Source organism: Carassius auratus, chromosome 34 (assembly GCF_003368295.1).
Source record: "Carassius auratus strain Wakin chromosome 34, ASM336829v1, whole genome shotgun sequence".
Classification (NCBI taxonomy): Eukaryota; Metazoa; Chordata; class Actinopteri; order Cypriniformes; family Cyprinidae; genus Carassius; species Carassius auratus.
This window is the reverse complement of record NC_039276.1, coordinates 26,052,406-26,064,514: the sequence shown is the minus strand read 5'-3', so window position 1 is coordinate 26,064,514 and position 12,109 is coordinate 26,052,406. Positions and strand designations below refer to the sequence as shown.

Here is a 12,109-nt window from a genome sequence, read left to right as displayed (position 1 = left end):
GGCCGTTCCCGCTCTTTGCACAAACCAGACTTTATTTAGCACTGGAGAAGCCCGTGAAGTTCCCACTCCATCTCTGACACTTTTCCTCTCTTTTCATTCCTCTGTCATAAACGTAACTTTTGTCCGGAGTTCACAGAGAGGTTATTAGTTTTGTTTTGTTGTTTAGTTTTCAAATTTCCTTTAGTTTTCAGTGTAGTATAGCCTTAGTTATTTTCAGAAGTGTGTGTGAACAGGCCCCTTGAGCTTTTCCTCATTGCTGTCCTGAGTGTCTTTCTCACTGTTTTATCATTTTAGTTTTACATTAGTGTCTAATTTTCCAATCTCCTTCCCCGCTGTTTTTCTGCGCAGCATAATTCAGTGTGCTTTGATTAGATCACATGCTGCTCTTTCTCTCTCGCTCTGTAAAGGATAAAAGGATTACGGTAACATTCCAGTGCGATAATGAATCGGGACACTGCTGGTCACATGACACTGTGAGTTTCCACTAGCCGGCCGGCTGTAAACATCATCAATCTTTCAGAAAGAGAGAGCGTAAGACAAAGACAGAGAGAGGGACTATGGACACTTTATCCTCACAGAACATTTCGGCTCCTAGACAGCGGCTTGTGTTGACTCTGGATTAAATGACCCAGACATTTGTGACATTTGTGTTTAGATGAGATAAAATAGCTCAGATTCTCCCGTGATAGTGAATATTGTTTTGGCTACATGAAATGAAGCAGACAGTCTCCCGATCTATAACATTTCTATTTTTGAGAGCGGTTATTTTAATGCCGTTGTCCTCTTTACTATTAATAGGGGCTGTGTCACCAGCTCATTTGCATAAAGTCAAACCTTTATCAACTTTGCCGAAGCAAATGGTCTCTGTGTGACACATGCTTTTCCAATATTTTGGTTATTCTTTGGCATCCATTCTCACATTCCCATGATGTGCTGAGTTTTTCTGTGAGCGCACCGGTGACATGGTGCCATGTGCATGGTTTGTTATTTTTTCGTGTGAGTGTGTGTTAGCATCACAATAAAGCTGCGGCAGGCCAGACAGGGTGAGAGGCTGCAGGCAGACGAAGGCCGGATGATTGTGATGGAAATTTTGGGCTTTTGAGCAGGAGGTTGTCTGATACGGAGGTCAATTTTCATGGCCTTTCGTGGGGGGCACGCTGTCAGCATTGCATGTGTTTTGCTTTTTGACATTCAAGCTGTTCGTATCCGTCTTTGTGTGTGCGGCAAGAGCTGTACAAGCTTGTTTATTTGTGCTTTCGTGTGCTCTCATTTGTCTGGATCAAAATATGCGGAATGCATGTCCTAAAACAGAATCTGATTGTTTATCTTTCTTGCTTATTCATGCCCCATCCACATTGTGTTTTGTAAAAATGTGAGCGTTGATTCACCGGCTCAAACACAAGGCTAAATCTGAAAGCATCTGTCTTTCAGAGGAACAGACATTGTTGCAATGTTTGGAGAGCATTTTTTTGCGAGAACAAATTATGTAAAAATATACAAAAAAATAATAATTTATTTATTTAAATCTGAAAATAAACTAAATTATAAAAGAAAATGTTTTACACACTGTTTTCTACAAATGTTTGTCAGTGTCACGATCTTTCAGAAATCATTCTCATATGTTGATTTGATGCTCAAGAAACATTTCTGATTATCAAAGAACAACATTCAAAAGAATGTGTGTATGTTTATGTGTGTGTGTGTGTGTGTGTGTGTGGCACTGGCCAGAGCAAACGGTGCACAAATCGCTACAAACTATTTTCCTTTTTCTCGCACCATGTGCCAGTCTTTGTCTGAGTGCACGTGTGTGTTGATTTTGTGTTGACTTGTGGGTAAATAAAGAAGCGAGGCCTTGGATAAATGCTGCTTTGTTTTAGCTCATGATGTGGAGTCATGTGTACCCTTCATCCAGCACGTCTCTTCCAAAGACGCCTTGACTTCCCGAGGCAGAAAAGAGGCAGCAAGTCACAAAGAACCCATTCACAACCTCCAGCGCCTCCATCAAGCCATTCATAATCATGTGTGAGGGTGAAGGGAAAGTTATTATATTTCTGAATGGATGTTGGTTTTTATATACATGTGACGTGTGATCGAGACGTTCTTGGATGATTTGATTCTTTGTGTGCTGTGTTCTCCTTCTCTGTCATCATGCTAGCTTCTTGGTCTTTATGAATGAAGTGTGGTGTGTAGCCTGAGGTGTGCAGTAGTCTCTGGCCCAGCACTAATGCATATGACAGGCTTATTTATCACGGTTTAGCTCAAGCCTCGGGACAAACTACTCATCCATCTTTAAACGCAATGCAGCATCCTCACTGTATCAGACACCACAGCACACACAGACTCTGAAACAAATGCACGGATCTGAGTCAGAGTACAGGGTTTAATTAGATGGGAATCAAAATGAGGAGGCAGTGAAGGGCTGAAGAATTTCTTAAAGGGATAGTTCACCCCAAAATAAACATTATGTCATCAGTTACTCATCCTCATTTAATTTCCTTTTTGTTCAAACCTGTATGATTTTCTTTATTTTTAGGAGCACAATTTTTTTTTTTTTTTTTTTTGTGACGAAAGTTTTTGTCCATGTTTGTCCAATCAGTGGGATCCTAAATTAAACTGAATGACCCAGTGGCTAAAAAAAAAAACCTTGTCCAAAATGATATTTTATTTTCCAAAGAAATAAATGCACACAGGTTTGTAGCGACACCATTTAGATTTTTATTTTTTATTTATTTTTTATCATATAAATATCTAAAATTATTCTTCTTATTATTATTATTGTATTTTGTTTTACAAGAAATAGACTTAAATTAGATGTTTCTGTGGAACATGTATAAGTTATTTATCCCATTAATGTTTTAAAGTTCAAAACGTTTGGGGTCCGTACATTTTGACCAACAGTTTTGCTAAGTTTCTTATTCTCTCCAATGGTGCATTTATTTGATCAAAATACAGTAAAAAATATTATGATGATTATTAATATATGCCCTTTATTATTTTTGTTTCAAATGCACAAACATATATTTATTTCCATTAATACCTGCAATATACATCATAATGCATACATCAGATATCATATTGCTGTTTGCATTTGCAAACTTTGGTAGCGAATCAGCTCAAAGTGTATCTATCATCAGCATGCATAAAACATACACACTACATACAAGAACAGTAACAGCATACACAATGCCCTGAAGGATATTTGTGTTCATTCAAAAAAAAAAAAAAATGTGTATGTGTATTATGTGTCTGTTATTGAGAGACTTGAGTCAAGAGTTGCTTTGCCACATAAACCAAGTGTCATCAGAGAGTGTGCCTTTAGTTGCTATGGAACCAGAGGCCTGTTCTGCATTTTTTGAGGTTATAGTTGCATTTTGGTGGAAGGGTCTATAGACCCTTTTGGTTAGATGAGTGGGCGTTAGTTAAATATAACATAGTCGTGTGCCTAATTGGTCCAAATGCTACATTTCTTCTCAGTCTGAAGATCCTCAAAACATAAACCACTAACTGGCTCTGCCTTGCATTTCATCTGGTTTATTTGTTTTTCACAAACACGCGTTATATATATATATTTATTTATATTTAACTTAGTGAGAGGCTTAATGTGTAACAGTTTGGAACAGGAAGTCCTGTAACAATACACTGAAGGCTCTCTCTGTACCTTCCCCTTCTTTTTCTAGTACGTCCAGCTCTAGTATTTGAGAGGTAGAGCACTTTGATTTATGCGTTAATATGCATGCTCATACACAAGCACAGTCCCTGCTTTTTTCCTGACAGCAGAAATGCCTTCAGTGGTTCTTATCACCCTAATGATGCTCAGAATAAGAGATGATGGTCTGTTGTCATCCTCACTGTTTTATTGTGGCTATTTACTGTGAATATTGAGGTAGATCTCCCTCCTCCCATGATCCCAATTTGAAGCTTTACGGCCAAGCAGTTAACCTTGTTGAGTTCATATGACTCAATCCCCAAAGGCCCAACAAACAGTGAAGACATCGATAATTTTCATATTCATATACAAGAGGTCTTTGGTTTCCCCTGGCTCCCTTCATGGTTGATGACTCCTTTGGGAAGCGAGTAGGTCTTGGTCATAGAAGAAGGGTTAGGGTAAGTTCAGAAGCACCAGGCTTCTGTAAATCACTTCGGAAGTTAATTTGGCTTAAGACTAAAGCAAGTGTTTGCCTGAGCTCATGGAGAAGCCCCCATTACACTACATCCCTACAATCCCACCGTGCCACATGACCAGGGAATTATAAAAATCATTTATTAATTTATTGAAAGTTGGGACGTCAATTTTCGCCCTCCCACTAAGATTGCTTGCATCACAAATCATGGGCATGACACATTAATGGCCCATTATGCAGCTGTCTGCAAAAAAATATTCTCCACATGTTAAACAGTGTTAATAAGAAGGCAAAATTAAATACCAAATTTGTGAAATATTTGAAATGCATATAATAAATGCAGATTGTTTTGCGAAAACGTGAGAATGAGGCAACTAAAGATTTCTGTTGAAATGTCAGTAAAAGTGTACAGATGTATGCCATTCACATATGATAAATAGCGTATCTATTAAAATAGGTGTTAAAATATCACATTTTCACTACACTATTAGCATGAGTAAAATACTTTACAATAACAGTATATCTAAAGAAATTTTGGGGGTGGCAACCTGTGTTATGATACAGTCACATTCACAAAATGTAGGAAAAATTTGGTAGGCAAAAAAATAAAAAATTAATAAATTAATGGTATTGTGTAGTGTAGTGATTTCACCTGCAAAAGTAAATGTGATCACATCTTTAAGGTTCAGTTCTGCCAACTACTATGTTGGAGTGTCAACCATATAGTAATGCCACTGGATTACTTTTGCTATTTTTGTTTTTGTAGAAGTAACATATCAGTATTTAATTTTTAAAACTAACAGTTATCATGAATACTTTAGTGAGACATAGTGAGTAATAGCACTCTCTCTTTGCAAATGTGTAATCTATATAAGAGTTAAAACTTTAATATCATCATACTAATGCATCACCCTTGCAATTGCACACAATTTTACAAACATTATTTAAAGTAACTTGAATAGAGTCTGTGTTCCTGTGGCTTAGTGGTAGAGCATTGTGTTAGCAGTGCAAAAAGGTTGTGGGTTCAATTCCCAGGGAACAAACATATTGGTAAAGAGAATAAAAAAAAAAAATATATATATATATATACATAGATATCTAGATAGATAGATAGATAGATAGATAGTCTGAATTAAGTATAGTATAGACCTCGATTTTTATGAACAAAACGATCAGTAAATGTACATTCATGTTCTGAACCTAAAACTGAAAAGCAACTGATTAAATTCAAGATAGAAAATAAATTGTTTTACGAAGATATTTGCATGCATCACGTATGCTTGAGTTCTTCCTTTGTGAATTCCTTTAGTATAGTTGATTATTAAACACCGTTCCCTCGTGCCAGAAGTGAAGTGAAGTGAAGTGAAGTGACATTCAGCCAAGTATGGTGACCCATACTCAGAATTTGTGCTCTGCATTTAACCCATCCGAAATGCACACACACAGAGCAGTGAACACACACACACACACACACACTGTGAGCACACACCCGGAGCAGTGGGCAAGCCATTTATGCTGCGGCGCCCGGGGAGCAGTTGGGGGTTCGATGCCTTGCTCAAGGGCACCTAAGTCGTGGTATTGAAGGTGGAGAGAGAACTGTACATGCACTCACCCCACCCACAATTCCATCCGGCCCGAGACTAGAACCCACAACCCTTCGATTGGGAGTCCAACCCTCTAACCATTAGGCCACGACTTCCCCAGATGTTCATAATGCATAATCCAAATGCGCAAACACACACACACACACATGTTTGAGGGGTGTGTCGACAGCTTACCCTCTTCTGCCACAGATGCTTGATCCTTCTCCTCCAGAACAATGCTGCAAAGCTGTCCAAGTTTGACCTTTCTCTGTGATTGGTTGCCTTGCCAACAGCCTCCGCAGCAGATGCTGAGAAGTCATCCGGACTCCGAAACTCTTTGACCCTTGAGTTGCAAAAAGGAATGGAGCTGATTGAGCATTGTCTTTCGTAGTTTAACATCAGTCTTAGATGGTTATTGCATTTGAAAATCGAAGCCCCGCTAAGCAAGGCCAACAGGAAGTGGTGGTCCTAATGGTTCCTGCAGACAACATTCCCGTTCAGGCATTAGTGATCATCATGCTTTAATGCAGCAGTAAGGGGTTCATAGAGTTCCTCTGCAGTTGAATATGTGGATGACCGTGAATGTTATGTGGGTTTGTGGTGCAGATACAGAGAGCTGGTGGACACCATCCTCACCGACAGGAAGAAAACATCCACAGAGGAGAAGTGCCGCCACATTCTGCAGCATTGTAAACTTCAGGGCTGGCAGGTGAGTTACCAAATACATCTACAGAGCTCTAGGAAAATGTTCATGAAGGGACCGAGAGGTGTTGTTCCAAAAATATTGAGCACGGATTACAGAGACAGGATTTTAAGGCATCATAGGTTCCTGATGTGAAGATACTTGATCTTAATATTAAACTTCTATTCCATTTACACTAATAAGTATAGATTGTTTAGTTTAATTAAATTTCTTTCACATTTTTCTGCAAAATGAAATATTTTATGTAAATGTCACAAATGGAATTAAGTAAAATGCACAACTTAATCAATTAACAAATTGAATAAATACAGTGCTGCAGCACTGACATTAGCAGTTTTGTTCATTGAATGAACGACTAACACCATTAACCATCTAAACCATCCTGCAAACCTAACCACAAAAACTTCAGAAACACTTTTAAATGAACAGACAAAATAACTGAGCATTAAACAAAAGCAGGTTGTTTCCTTTCAAAATGCATAAAATTGCACTAAATTTCAACATTTTCTCTCCCAGTTCAGTTCAGTTCAGTTAAAGCATGCTGTAAAAAATCTGTCCATGCGGTTTCAGTTAATGCAACTATTTACAATAATGGGTTAAGTACATTTGAATTCGACATATTAAGTGGGTTGTTCAAAATGAAATTAAATGTATACAGTAATTGTGTTGCTTTAGCTGATTTCAAGTAAATTGAACATGCAGCAAAAATCTTAATTTCCCCCATTGAATATAGGAAGTAGGCAGCTAAATAGATTTTGGAACAGAGCTTATGTGATTACCTATCTCTCTTCCTCTCTCATTCTTTTGCGCAGATAGGGAACAGTAAGGTTTTCTTGAGATACTGGCAAGCTGATCACCTTAATGACCGCTGCCATCAACTGCCACAGGAAGATTATTATCTGTCAGAAAGGTAAAGTGAACACATCAGAGACTGTATGTGGTCTGTCACGAGCTAAGATGTTTACTTAATCGTGTGTATGTGTGATTCAGTGGTGCGTGGTTGGTTGGCCAGACAGTGTGCACGTCACAGGCTCACATCTCGGCAGCAGGAGCAGTGTACCGTCCAGCGGTTTCTGCAGGGAGCAGAGGACTTGGGTATGCGTGCTTATGACAGCCTGGTCATCCAAAATGCAGCCGATATTGCACGAGAGAATGACGCCTCCGGGGTCACATCAGTGCTCCACCACTGGGTGAACCGACCAGAACCTGTAGGCAAAGAAGAAGACTCACCCCAAAAGGTGAACCTTTATAGAGGAGAATGTGCAAATAAGGTGAGTGTGCTCCTGTCTCTATTCTTATAATTAGTTTTTAAAATAGAAACATATCAAGGAAAATAACCATATCATATTGGTGTCCATTAAATGATCCCTAACAAAAAAATTTATATTTTTTCAGCTGCAATTCAATCTGAATAAGAATGTGCTACTGTGAGAGTCCCTCTTGAAGGATTATATTGGGATAATCTGATATTTAGACACTCCAAAATGGGGCATTTTCCACTGGGTTTGGGAACCTTTAAAAATTCTATGAGAGGTTTATATCAGTTCTTCATGTTCTGTCTTTGCAAACTGATCAGTCTAAAGTACTTGCAATTTATTAGATGATGTTAGTGGGAATTCAGCAAAAAAGAAGCCTAATCTCAGGTTAGTTGTAGACACTATTAACATTGGCACATACAGTACATACTACCATCTCCATCTGCAAATGAAAATTGTGCAAACTGCAAGGTCAGAACTGCCTATTCAATTGATATTCAGTACCCAAAACTCCAAGGATAAATAAAAGTTTGATCATTACCATTGCAAGTGTGTTGGAGGGTGGTTTATTTTTATTACTATTTTTTTTATATAACGAAACTGCAATAGAAATCTATTTGCACAAGCATAAACAAACAGGTGTATTGAGTGCCCAATTGCCACAAGTAGTGTCTTAATCATTCGGCATATCTGCTGCCCAGTTCTTCAAAACACGCGCACACATTTATCACATAAATTCACTTTTAGCATCACACATGAGAGAGGTGCAGGTGATTGATAGATGGGGCTTTCATAGCTAATCTAGAAGTCAATCAGTGAGTCAACGAGGAGGGTCCCACACCGCTAATCAGAGAGAGAGCTGAAATCGCCTTAGGAGTTTTGAGTCACTGGAACCCATCACACCCCCCGTTCTCGAATACCATCCACCCCAACACTCCATCGCCTTTTGGGTGAGAACAGCAGATGGGTAGGCCCCAGATTATAGGGTCAATATCAACAAGCAGTGTGCATTTCACATGTAGTCTATATAGGAATACTTACGCACTCACACCCAATACTGCAATCGCAAACAAGCTTCTCGTCGCTCTTACACGTTCTGTCAAATCCAGAGTTCAGATATCCTAATCCAATGCTATTTGTCGTAATCCATTTACTGGTATCGTGGATACATTTTCGAGTTCTTCAATCTTATTCTTTTGTTTAATATAATGAATGCTTAAAACCAAGTGCAGGTTTTGCTGTTGTGTATATTAGTTTCTTTTATCACATTTTATTGTGCCTCCTGACACTTTGAGTTACCACATTTTGTGAATTGGTTAAATCTGCTAATCATGTAATTATTATGATACCAGTTCTTAATTGTAATTTGTTTTATTTATCGTTATTGTTAAGGGAACATGAATTCCAGTTAGTGTAGTTTAATGAAATCTTAGTCCAGATATGAATGGACAGCTTGACATTGGTGTATTGATTTCAGGAAGGTTGAGGTTGAGTTGATCCTCGCACACTTGGCAGCTGCTTAGCACCTTAACTACCCATCATACATTGAGACAGGACATATGCAGTAAGATTGAAAGAATGAACATATGAATGAATAATGACTTGCTAGATTGGAGGGGGGGGGATACAAGGGTACATGATGAATGACAGGAATGGCACTAGAAAACTTATGATTGTTCATCCTTTTGTTTAGGGCTGTTGAAAAAAGTGGAAGGGTTAACGATGTGTCAGGCCGTGGGGGGAACAGACCACTCCGGCATTTCCGCTCCAGCTCTGTGCCTCTCCCCCTGGTTATGGACAGCTTGGTACACTCCAGCATCGGGACATCAATCAAAGCAGCCCTTCAGCCTGCGCCATACTCCACTGAGGAGGGGAATGGAGGGATCCTCTCCTCCCCACGAAAACAACCTCCTCCCAAACCCAAACGAGACCCCAATACACGTCTGAGTGCATCTTACGAGGCAGTGTGTGCAGGGCTGAGTATTGCACTCAAAGACAGCCCTGCTGAGGGTCAAGGCTCTCCATCTGGAAGCCCACCAAAAACCCAACTCTCTCCTTCTGATCGTACGTATCAATATGAGCTCAAACAATCACTTCATGTCCAAAAGTATGTGGACACCCTCTTCTATTATGCATGACATATTGACTCGCACAAAGCCCAAACCTGAATGCCACTGAACACCTTTGAATTGGTCACTGACTGAGAGCCAGATCCCATCATATAATATCAAAGTATAGCCTCACTCATACTGTTGTGTCAGAATTGGAGCAATCCCTCTATCTCTATTCAAACATCTAGAGGAAAACCTTTCCAGAAGGGCGCAAGAGGAATTAAGCACTCCCAGCTTGCTATTAACGACAATGATTTTGAAATAATAAATGTTAATACAATGTAGATGTGGTGTGTGCAGATGTCCACATACTTTTGGCCATATAATGTCCATGTTTCCTTCAACACAGAACAAAACGTCTTAATTTATCTCATTATTGAGAATTGTTCCTGGCATTCCAGTAAACAGATTTTCCCTTTCCTTCCAACTCCATCCATCATCCACCAGCCCTCTCTAAACCACGCCCTCACAGTGATGACTACAGCACCATGAAGAAGATCCCACCCCCAAGCCCAAACGCAGCCCTAATACCAAGCTGACAGGTTCCTATGAGGAGATCTCTGTACCTTCCCCTGCACGCCCCACGGACATGAAACTTGTCAGCCTGGTACGAGGCGGCCACTGCTTGGGCCTTATCCAACGAGCAGCATCTGCGGATGGCCCCAATTCTTCTGTGCTAAGCCTCTACACCTGCCAGGATGAGGAGGATGTGTATATCGATATGGTGGGGCCTCACGAGCCCTCAGCCTGGCTGACTCCCACAGTCCAGAGCTGGGAGAGGCGGTTTACGAGGAAATGAAATACTTCCCACCTGACGAGGTGGGGTCAGCTCCGGTGGCCAAGCCTGAAACGGTCAATCCCGGTCCCACTACCCTACCTGCCCCAGGGCCAGAAGTCAAGAGGCCGGTGACCTTGATGGAGCACTCTGGCTCTCTCGGAGGAAAGCAGCAGGGCAAGGATGGGATGGGTTGTGACATTTCCAGCTCCATTCCCCAACCTTCTTCAACACCGTCCCCCACTTCTAGTCTTCCCCCCGTCCCCTGTCACCTGCTCTCCGGCTTCGGATGAGTCCCCCCTCACCCCCCTGGAGGTGAAGAAGCTGCCTGTGTTCGAGACTAACCTCAACTACACCAGCCAAGATGGGGGCAGCCCACTCTCACCCCAGTACACCCGTCAAAAGAGCTGACTCCTCACCGAGTCTTTCTGTCTTAATGCCAGAAAAGTCCACGCCACCCTTGACTCCTCCTCCTCTTTCGGCAGCACTTCCACCTCCTTACCGCCCCCCATTCCCACTTCCCCTTCCCCCCTGAACCAAACTTGTTGGCTCTGACACGTGCAGCTTCTGTGGCTACCACTGATTCCCCCAAAGTCTCCCATAAAATAGGGCACGTTCTGGCAGAGACACCCCCAAGTAGTTCCAAGCCTCCCTTCTCCCCAGTAAAGACCTCACGGCCAGAGCCCCGCAGATCTCATTCCTGCTCCTCCTCACCTCTGCTCTTCAATCCAGCCAATGGGAGACCCCTCACCAGCCCTCTGGACGAGCTCAATACCATTTTTAGCTCAGGGCGCAGCCTGCTCCGCAAGTCCACCACTGGAAGAAAAATACGTGACAGCGGTGAGTAAGAGTGTGTGCAAGTGTTTGGGTACATGTGTTGTAAAGGTTGTTATAAGGACTTGCATTGCCATTTGTGGCACCAAACAGAATTGCTAAATAATGAGTGACCAGTCAGGTCTCTCAAGCACAATTTTTTTTTAGTTGAGCAAGTGTTGGACCAAGTGTTGAAAGCACCACAGAGTGACAGTATTTCTATGTTTTGCTGAAATCAATTTACAAGTTGCCTACTTATAGTTGTCTGAAACATCAATCTGGTATTCTAGAAAGTGTTTTAATATCGAACAAATTGGTTCACCCAAAAATGCATTCTATCATCACTTACCCACCCTCATGTTGTACCAAACCTGCATAACTTTATTTCTTAACAGTATTAAAGAGTTTGCCTGTACTAAACTGAATTTCACTTTATTGATAAAAAAAAGAGATAGGCTATTTTACTGTAGAATGTCAGTCATACTGATTTAGAAGGACATGAGGCTGAGTAACTAATTAAGCTTTTTTCATTTTTATTTGATCTGTCCTGTTAAACTTGCATTACATGCTCCAGACACATGAATCACACATTTGTATAGCCAGGACACATGGTTATGCTTAATTTGCTGCAGGAGCATTAAAATAGTCTGGACAAATCATCATTTCATATATGTGGTTACTGAAAGGCACATCCCATTTAGTATGGTTTTTCTTCACTCAACCAGTGCCATGCTTTGTGTTTGTCAA

The 12,109-nt window shown here is 40.7% G+C and overlaps 1 pseudogene; it reads left to right on the top strand.

Annotated features, from left to right (window-relative positions):
• The window catches only part of LOC113053642 (unconventional myosin-XVI-like), a 161,010-nt pseudogene that overhangs the window by 117,823 nt on the left and 31,078 nt on the right, over nucleotides 1-12,109 (top strand).